The sequence below is a fragment of the Nelusetta ayraudi genome, unplaced genomic scaffold, assembly GCF_046127955.1.
Source record: "Nelusetta ayraudi isolate G7.1 ecotype Tasmania unplaced genomic scaffold, CSIRO-AGI_Nayr_v1 ptg000058l, whole genome shotgun sequence".
NCBI lineage: Eukaryota > Metazoa > Chordata > Actinopteri > Tetraodontiformes > Monacanthidae > Nelusetta > Nelusetta ayraudi.
The window spans coordinates 372,597-380,214 of NW_027466108.1; the positions used below are offsets into that span (position 1 = coordinate 372,597).

At 39.8% G+C, this 7,618-nt stretch overlaps 1 protein-coding gene across 5 annotated transcripts in view; it reads right to left on the reverse strand.

The window, feature by feature from the left end:
- igsf9b (immunoglobulin superfamily, member 9b) overlaps positions 1-6,897 on the reverse strand; it is a 30,608-nt gene extending 23,711 nt beyond the window's left edge. For 3 of the 5 annotated variants that reach the window (XM_076038973.1, XM_076038970.1, XM_076038974.1), the window contains exon 1: positions 4,643-5,220. The gene's annotated coding sequence lies outside the window, so the exon portion shown is untranslated. Of the gene's footprint in view, positions 1-2,162; positions 2,220-4,642; positions 5,221-6,754 lie in introns of those variants that run through there. The other 2 variants (XM_076038971.1, XM_076038972.1) reach the window with 2 other exon arrangements.
- Between the last annotated feature and the right edge of the window lie 721 nt (positions 6,898-7,618).

Genomic DNA, 7,618 nt, shown 5'->3' on the forward strand with positions numbered 1-7,618 from the left:
AGGACGAATACACTTGCTTTTGGCTTTACAGTAAAAGCAATGTTGGTAATGAGAAAAGGATTACTCCTGGTGAGCAAGCATTATTCGCTCAGTAGGGTGTTGGGGCTGAACAAGACTCCCGTAATGGCTTTGGAAAATGAAAGAAACAAGTCTTTTTCTTTTTTTTTTTTTTTTAGCAGAGTCATTTGTGTGTCGCCTCCATCAGTCAAACAAAACAACATGATTGCAGCCGACTGCGTCATCCTGGCAGTCACCTCAACAATCATTTTAACAACACGGCTGCAAAAGTAATGGGGAGAGCCAATCATAGGGTAAATTCTAGGCGACTTCAAGACGTTGAGTCGCCTTTGACAACCTCAAGACAATAACAAATGTTGTCTGTGCTCCTGCCAGCTACGCTGTGCTTCCACACTAGAATGTGCTGTATGTCTGGCTTAAGGGGGATAGACATCTAGCCCGTATATTACAGAGGGGGGCTTTATCCGCAGGTGCAGGAGTTGATGGAGGAGACAACCAGGTTATTTCCTCAGGCAGCAGAGCAGAGCAGAGCAAGGGGGTGTCGGCTTTGGAAAGAGGCCAGTTGTTTAAGGTAAACCCTGGTCACATGGAAAACACTCCAGCAAGAGAACCGCACAACTCGCATGCTTGCAAGAAATTTCTTGCACATCAGTGAAGAGGAGCCCCTTCCATGCGTGTTGAAAGAAAGGAGGTTTTACTCTAGGATTAATGGTCTCAAGGGGGTCATCTGAGGGGAGTGGACAGCATTACCAATGGTCACTTTAGAAATGAGGTTAATGGGGTACAATTTTCAAATGTAAAAATTGGGTAAATTATCACGACGAAAAAAAACCAACAAATCAAGCTCAATGGCAGCTTCAGCAGCGGACATTTAGCCCCGCAACTCGTTTGGACAACGCTGAATGGATTTCGCTGACACAAATCGATTTCGATCTAGTCTTGACTTAGCCTTCTGGACGGTACATTTGTAACACCCTAACTAATCCCGCCCTTCTGCTCCAAGTGTTAATAGTTTAATTACAGTAGACATAAAATTGGCGAGGAATAAAAGGGACAAACTGCTCGCCTGGCCGTTATCAATCGCTGCTAAATTAGGTTACAGAATGCTAAATTTCAAAGTTCTTAGGCTCAACAATCCATAACTATGGTGAGTCTGGAGAGAAGGTGAAAAAGTGTTGGCAAGCTGGTTGGACTGATAACTGTACTAATGCAGAAATAATCACTGCAGTTTCTCATTCCTCAGTCAGGGAATATTTGAGGTCCAGGTGACCTTTTTTCAGCCCATGCTGACTTTTTTTCATTTTTAAACCTGCAGAATGAGTAATTATAGTTATTTTATGGCAGACAGTATCATGTGCATGACCTGATATATATACCTTTTATTGTAAAGTTATGGAAGACGTGTACTGCAAATGTACAATTAAATATTTAAACATCATTTGCAGATCAGTTGTCCACACACAACTCTATTGACTGCAATAGTTCCTTCCAGATGTGATGACACCCTCTAATCCACTTCTCACGTTGCCAGACAAAATTGTTTTATTGCTTTCTGCATCTCGTGCTTCTTTAAATAGCGGCTCAGCTCAGAGAGGTCTCTCTTTTGAACATTTTTTCTCTTTTAAACATTACATATATGCATGTCTTCAGTAGAGAGGCAAGATTAACCATTAATAATAAATACAGACATGCTAACCCAGCTGCCACAATTATCAGCACCTGCTTATTCTAAAATGAAATTATTCCTATATCCATGTTTTATGGATCTCACAGTGAGCCTGTCAAATTATGACATTTACACCTAAATGTGTTTGACCAATTAGGACTTGTATTTACGTATGTAACACTCTTAGGGAAATATCTGAAAATATTCAATTCCAGACATCAGTTAAAACATGGACTTTTCATATATATATATATATATATATATATATATATATATATATATATATATATATATATATATATATATATATATATATATATATAAAAAAAACACTTATTAAAAAACAACAACAACAACAACAACCTTTCAGCACATCCGTGTGTGTTTGTGTGTGTGTTTGTGTGTTACACCTAAGTACCTAAACAGAGGCATCAGTGATGTTAGTGACAGATACAAGCCTGATAAGAAGCTGCCTTACTTTCTTGGTAATCCTTGTTAATCTTGACACAGGCTGGAGCAACGGTGATAAAGCAGCCTGCGGGAGTGTTAGCGGAGTAGAAACTTTCACACGTGAACAGGACCGTGCCATATTGAAACTCACAGACAAAAGCAATGCAATGGAACTCTAAAATAAATTGATGTTAGGTGCTTTGACAGCTATGGTAATTGCAAGATATGAGAATTTCATTATTTATTGGCAGTGAGAAATTTGATTATAAACACAATTGTGTCCATTTAGAGTCTGTACTTAAGAATTAACTTAAAAAAGGGAAAGATTGAAGATTTGCAGGCAGGGCCACTTTAATACTAATCAGACAAATTGGTAACAACAACTAACAAAACAAAACTGCAGCTTGACTAGTTGTTAAATTGCATTTGTCCCTAATCTAACCGACTTTTGGTTTCCCTTTTCCATTCTTACGTGCACAAGCCACGTAAAGGACTATGTTGTGAACCCTCAATCTAACCTTGACTGGTTGAACCAGCTCCACAAGCTGCAATCGATTCATAGATGTTGCGCCTGACATGGCAACCCAGTTCAGTATCTGTATTGACATTTGCCGTGAGTAAGGGAAATGAGATGGGCACCCTGGGCACGGGAGTGAGCCAATGTTCTCGTGATGGGGAAAGCCTAGTGTATATGGATTAACATGGTGATGATAACCTAACACACAGTGCTACAGGCTACACCACTATTGACCACAATATTGCTCATATATTACTACCATTTCTGCACATGTCATGTTACAGCAGTCGAGGTGGTGAAACTTCCATGCATTAGGAGATTGATATCATGTATATATGTTTTGGGGTTTTTTTTGCCCCAGGACATGACATGCTGGTCTCACAGGACTGGATGGTGTCATTATTGAAGTCAGCACAAAGCAGACCTGTAAGTCTTTGTCCCTTGCTGCCCTCTTGAATCTTTCCTGAAACATAAAGCTACTTTCCAAGATCTGACCGTGAGGCGAACTGCGGTCAAAGGCCAGCGGAGACCATCTCTCGAGTTGATTCCCAAGCTGCAACACGGCATCTGGTCTATTTTTAAGGGTGGAGATCAATGAGGGCTGTAACCCAAGAAACTAAACAAACCCTAAAAAGTCTTTTCAGTCCTGACTGTTTAGTGGCCCGATGTAAAGTCCCTTTTCCATTAACAAGATGTCAGGCAAACAATGGTTTACGATGCATGGATGCTAAACTTGCTAAACAGCATTTGTCTCTCATCTCACTTTATTAATGTTTTCCAACATTATTTTACCGACCAACCTACCAACAGCAAGCAGCACATAGTCTCAACAGACTACCTTAACCACTAATAAGAGAAATTTGAAGAAAGCACTTTCAGCTCATGAATAATTTGTTTCTGGTGTAGGAATCACTTTCCTACGCCATGACAATTCACCTAAGGGACAAAGCTGGTCTCACAGTTCCGAGCTGCGCTATCCACATGTGAAATATCATGTCAAGATAAATGTAAAGAAGGTAGGAAAAACGAGCACTCTCCAAAATTCACAAAAAACTGGAGGTGCAAGGCCCAGGAAAAAACTGTCAAAAATATAGAATGGGCAGCAGCACTCAAGTGTCCATCAAGAAATAACATTTTTATTTGTCTCACTGGCAGAACGGTTTCACTGTACTAAAGAAAAAACTAAAAAAAAAAAAAAAAAGACAAAATGCTAAAGTGCTTGTCAAGCAACGCTGTCCGTCTGAGAATAATGAAAGGCAATCATTGAAAAAAAAAAAAAAAAAAAAAGACAGGACCAGGAGCCCACTTTTTATACAAAGTTCTAGTTGAAGCAAAAGTATTTCTGAACAAGCACATGAATAAGGGGGGTTGGGAAGCTTGGAATTATGAAAAATAAACACTGTCGCGACAGTCATATGGCCCATAACAAGGGATTATGGACTTTACAGTGCTGTGAGCCTCTGTGCACCTCAATTTTCAAAACAAAGCAGGGCAGCATGCTCATGTTTTCAGTAGATTCCCCTCAAAACCCTGTCCGGTCCATTTGAGCAGCCAGTCGGCTCGAAGCTCTTTTGCCCCCCTTTCAGCCGTACAGTGAAGTGTGATGCTCCTTCTCACGGAGCTCCTGCAAAACAGGACAGGTGCATCTTTTGTCTGCCTTAACTGGCTGAGAGGAGGGGACACAGGAAATTCTTCCTGAATTATTAACGAGTCAGCCACTGCTTTGACTGATTATTATTCCCAGTATTCTAATCAGGTGGCCCCTGGGCTACTCGTGCTACAGTGGAGCGCGCGCGGAACCTGTGAGATTTCGTAAATAGCGGTGCCAGTCTGGGGGCAGGTGGTGCACGCGAGGCAGTAAACAAAAACAAAGGCGCGAGACTGCGGTGAATCGCAGCCGTGCGGCTCTTTTTGCGGGAGCGCTGTGTGCGGTGGCTGCGTGGGTTCGACTGAGGGGGTTGGGGATGCTGCAGTCGCGGACCGCTTCTTACCTTTGCTTGAGGCACTTTTTCACTTGAAGCTCAGCAGTCTAATCTTTCAATCCATTGATGAGCTGCTTTAAGAGTCTCCGTGCGGGCCACATGGAACCGATCATTCCTTTCCCTTCAGATGGAAGCTTGACGCAAAACCGGATTTAAAAGAAAATAGAAAAGAAGAGGCGGCGGGATACGCAGGTGGTCACATTTTCGTTGTTAGCCGGATCAAAAAACCAAAACAAAACAATCTTTGTTATCCATGGTATCCCTCTAGACCAAAAAAAAAAAGAGAAAGGAAACCCCGTTACTTCACGGCTTTATGAAAATCCATGCTGTTATAGAAGTCCAACACCAGCCCGTTTAAAGTCCATTTAAACTTCCCTCGCTTTGGCTCATCACTGCGTGCGCAAACTTGTCTAAACTGTATTTCCTCACGTGCGAGAGTGTTGAAATGTCTTCATTAAGATGTTAAACTAGTTCCTTGTCGATGCGGGGCGCTTTCATAGTCTAACAGGCGCAAGTTTCTCCAGACTGGCGACTCGCTGCACGTTTTGTCGTGGCTCCGCTGTTGATACACGCTTGGCTCCCTCCTCCCATTATTACCGTTCCCTCCTCCTACTACAGACGCTCAGTGGGAACAGCTGCCAAAGCGGAATAAATGTAAGAATCGCGAGTCTAGTTCCGGTTTCCCCTTTCAGAATAAGGTCCTTACTACTTTGCTAATCTACTTGCCAGTAAGTAACCAGTCAAAGGCAAGCACCAAATCAGTGGACAGCGATATTAGAATATGTGGCCATATTCATAACAGAACTATGTAGGAACTGTACATGCATGATGTTTTGAGAGGAAATATTAAGAAAAAACTTGTCTCCATGCACCTGTGAGTTGATGGTAATGCTGCATCTTTCTATTAACCACAGTGACTACAATGGGAAGGATACATTTTGCTGCAGAGACATTTAATGTCAGTATATGGTAAGATTTGTGTACCAAAATCACAAGACAGTGTAAATCAATTGCATTTTGCTCACACAATCCACACCAGAATTTGTGATTAATAAGCAACTGAAACAGACAGAGCTGAGTGAATTAATCTAATCATTGATCTACAGAGACTGTTACCCACAGAAAATCTTGGTTAAAATTACTAGAACTCCTATCCATATTTAACATTTAAGAAAGAAATTATATATATATACATATATTTACATAAACAAAAATATAAACATATACATATTCACTTTAACTCTAATGCAGCATAGAATTTTGCTTGCATTCATGTTAGCTCCATATGTATGCATTTATTACATACATGAATGTATCACATAAATACACATACGACAGGACAAACACATACAACAAACAAACAGACGATACAAATTAGCATGCAGTGTTCACAAACATTACAGAGTTAGACACACGTTAAACAGAAAAAAAATGGAACGTTAAACGTCGAATATAACTTATTTGTCCATTTATTTATTTTTGCTTGTCAATCTATAATATTTACGGCGTAGACATAAATTATTTTGACAGTAAAACATGACACTTCCGGTTGTTGCTGCTTGCCTTGTGGCGCTACTTCTCACTGCCTCAAACAAAAGCGGTGTACTGTGGAAGACACCGTACGTAGTAGTGGTAGTGGAAGCAGTTAGTCCGTTATGCCAATAATAGAAAGGGAGGGGTTATGCATACTTTTCTTATACTATTTCCCCAAGCAAGTCGACTTACTATGTCAGGACTTAAGAAAAGATGGTTGGCCGGTTAAATTAAAATATTGTACATGCCAGAAAGTTATGCACTATAATTTAGGGTAACGACTTGTTTCCCCATGAAATGCTCTGTTTTCAGGTCCTGTCATCGGCGATTTTGTTTTGCTAATACAATGATGAAAATATCCTGGTTTTCATAGTTTTTCTGAGAATGAAAACTTTAAATATACCGAATATTCCGAAATGAATAAACCTCGAGCATCATTTCAATCTCCAATTGACGGGCGAAGTATCCTCGTTTTCGGTAATCAAAATATGGACCCCAAATAATAATTTTTCGTTAAAGTTAGCGGCGTTGCATTAGCTAACGGCGTAATGCAATGCAAAGCTAGCAAAAATATAACCATTGTCTTACCTCAAAACGCTCCTCTTTCAAATAGTAGATGAAAAGAAAAGACAGGTGTTTCTTATTTTAGATGTATGTTGAATGTTAGTCAGTTGTGACGTCTTCAGTTCATTTAACGTTGATTTGATTGGTTTGGTTAAATTACACCGCTACAAGGGGGCAACACTGTCAATCGAAAAGAATTATATCCGTATAACTTGCTAATCATTATCCCAGACCCCCGTGACCCTGAATAGGAATAAGCGGGTATAGAACATGAATGAGTGAATGAATTTCTTCTTGTTCAGTCAAGATTCACATATTTAGCAATGTATACATTTCAGTAACTGCATGTTTAGAATCATAAAAAAAAAAAAGAAAAAAATCTTGTTGGCATTTTGCACAATAAGAAACATTAATAAGCCACAATACCTAAAGAAAAAAAAAGCATTTTTACAGGGTAGTTTAACAGTTTCAAGTCTAAATGTTGTGCGTGTACCTCCCTGTTTGATCACGTTTATCCTTGCAGGCCAGGTGCACCATATGGACATCAAAGGATTGGAATTAGTCACATTAAATCCTCAGAGAAAGACACACTGAAGTGTTGAGTGGTCAAAAGCAGAATAGAACAAGAAAACATTGCCTTTAGTTAAATCGTTTTTGGAATGCTGCGTGAATTGGACTGCTATGTCAGCTGTGTCTTTATTGAGCATCAAAATTAATTCATTTTGAAAGTCATTTCTACTTAAGAATGTCACATTTTTAAGAAGAAGCCATGTTTGTTTACGTCTTTTTATTGCGCAAGACTAGTTTAAACACTGTGTTCATTGCAGATCAACTGAGCGTAAAAAGAGATCATGGGAATTGCTTCTGCTCACTAATAGCCATTATCTG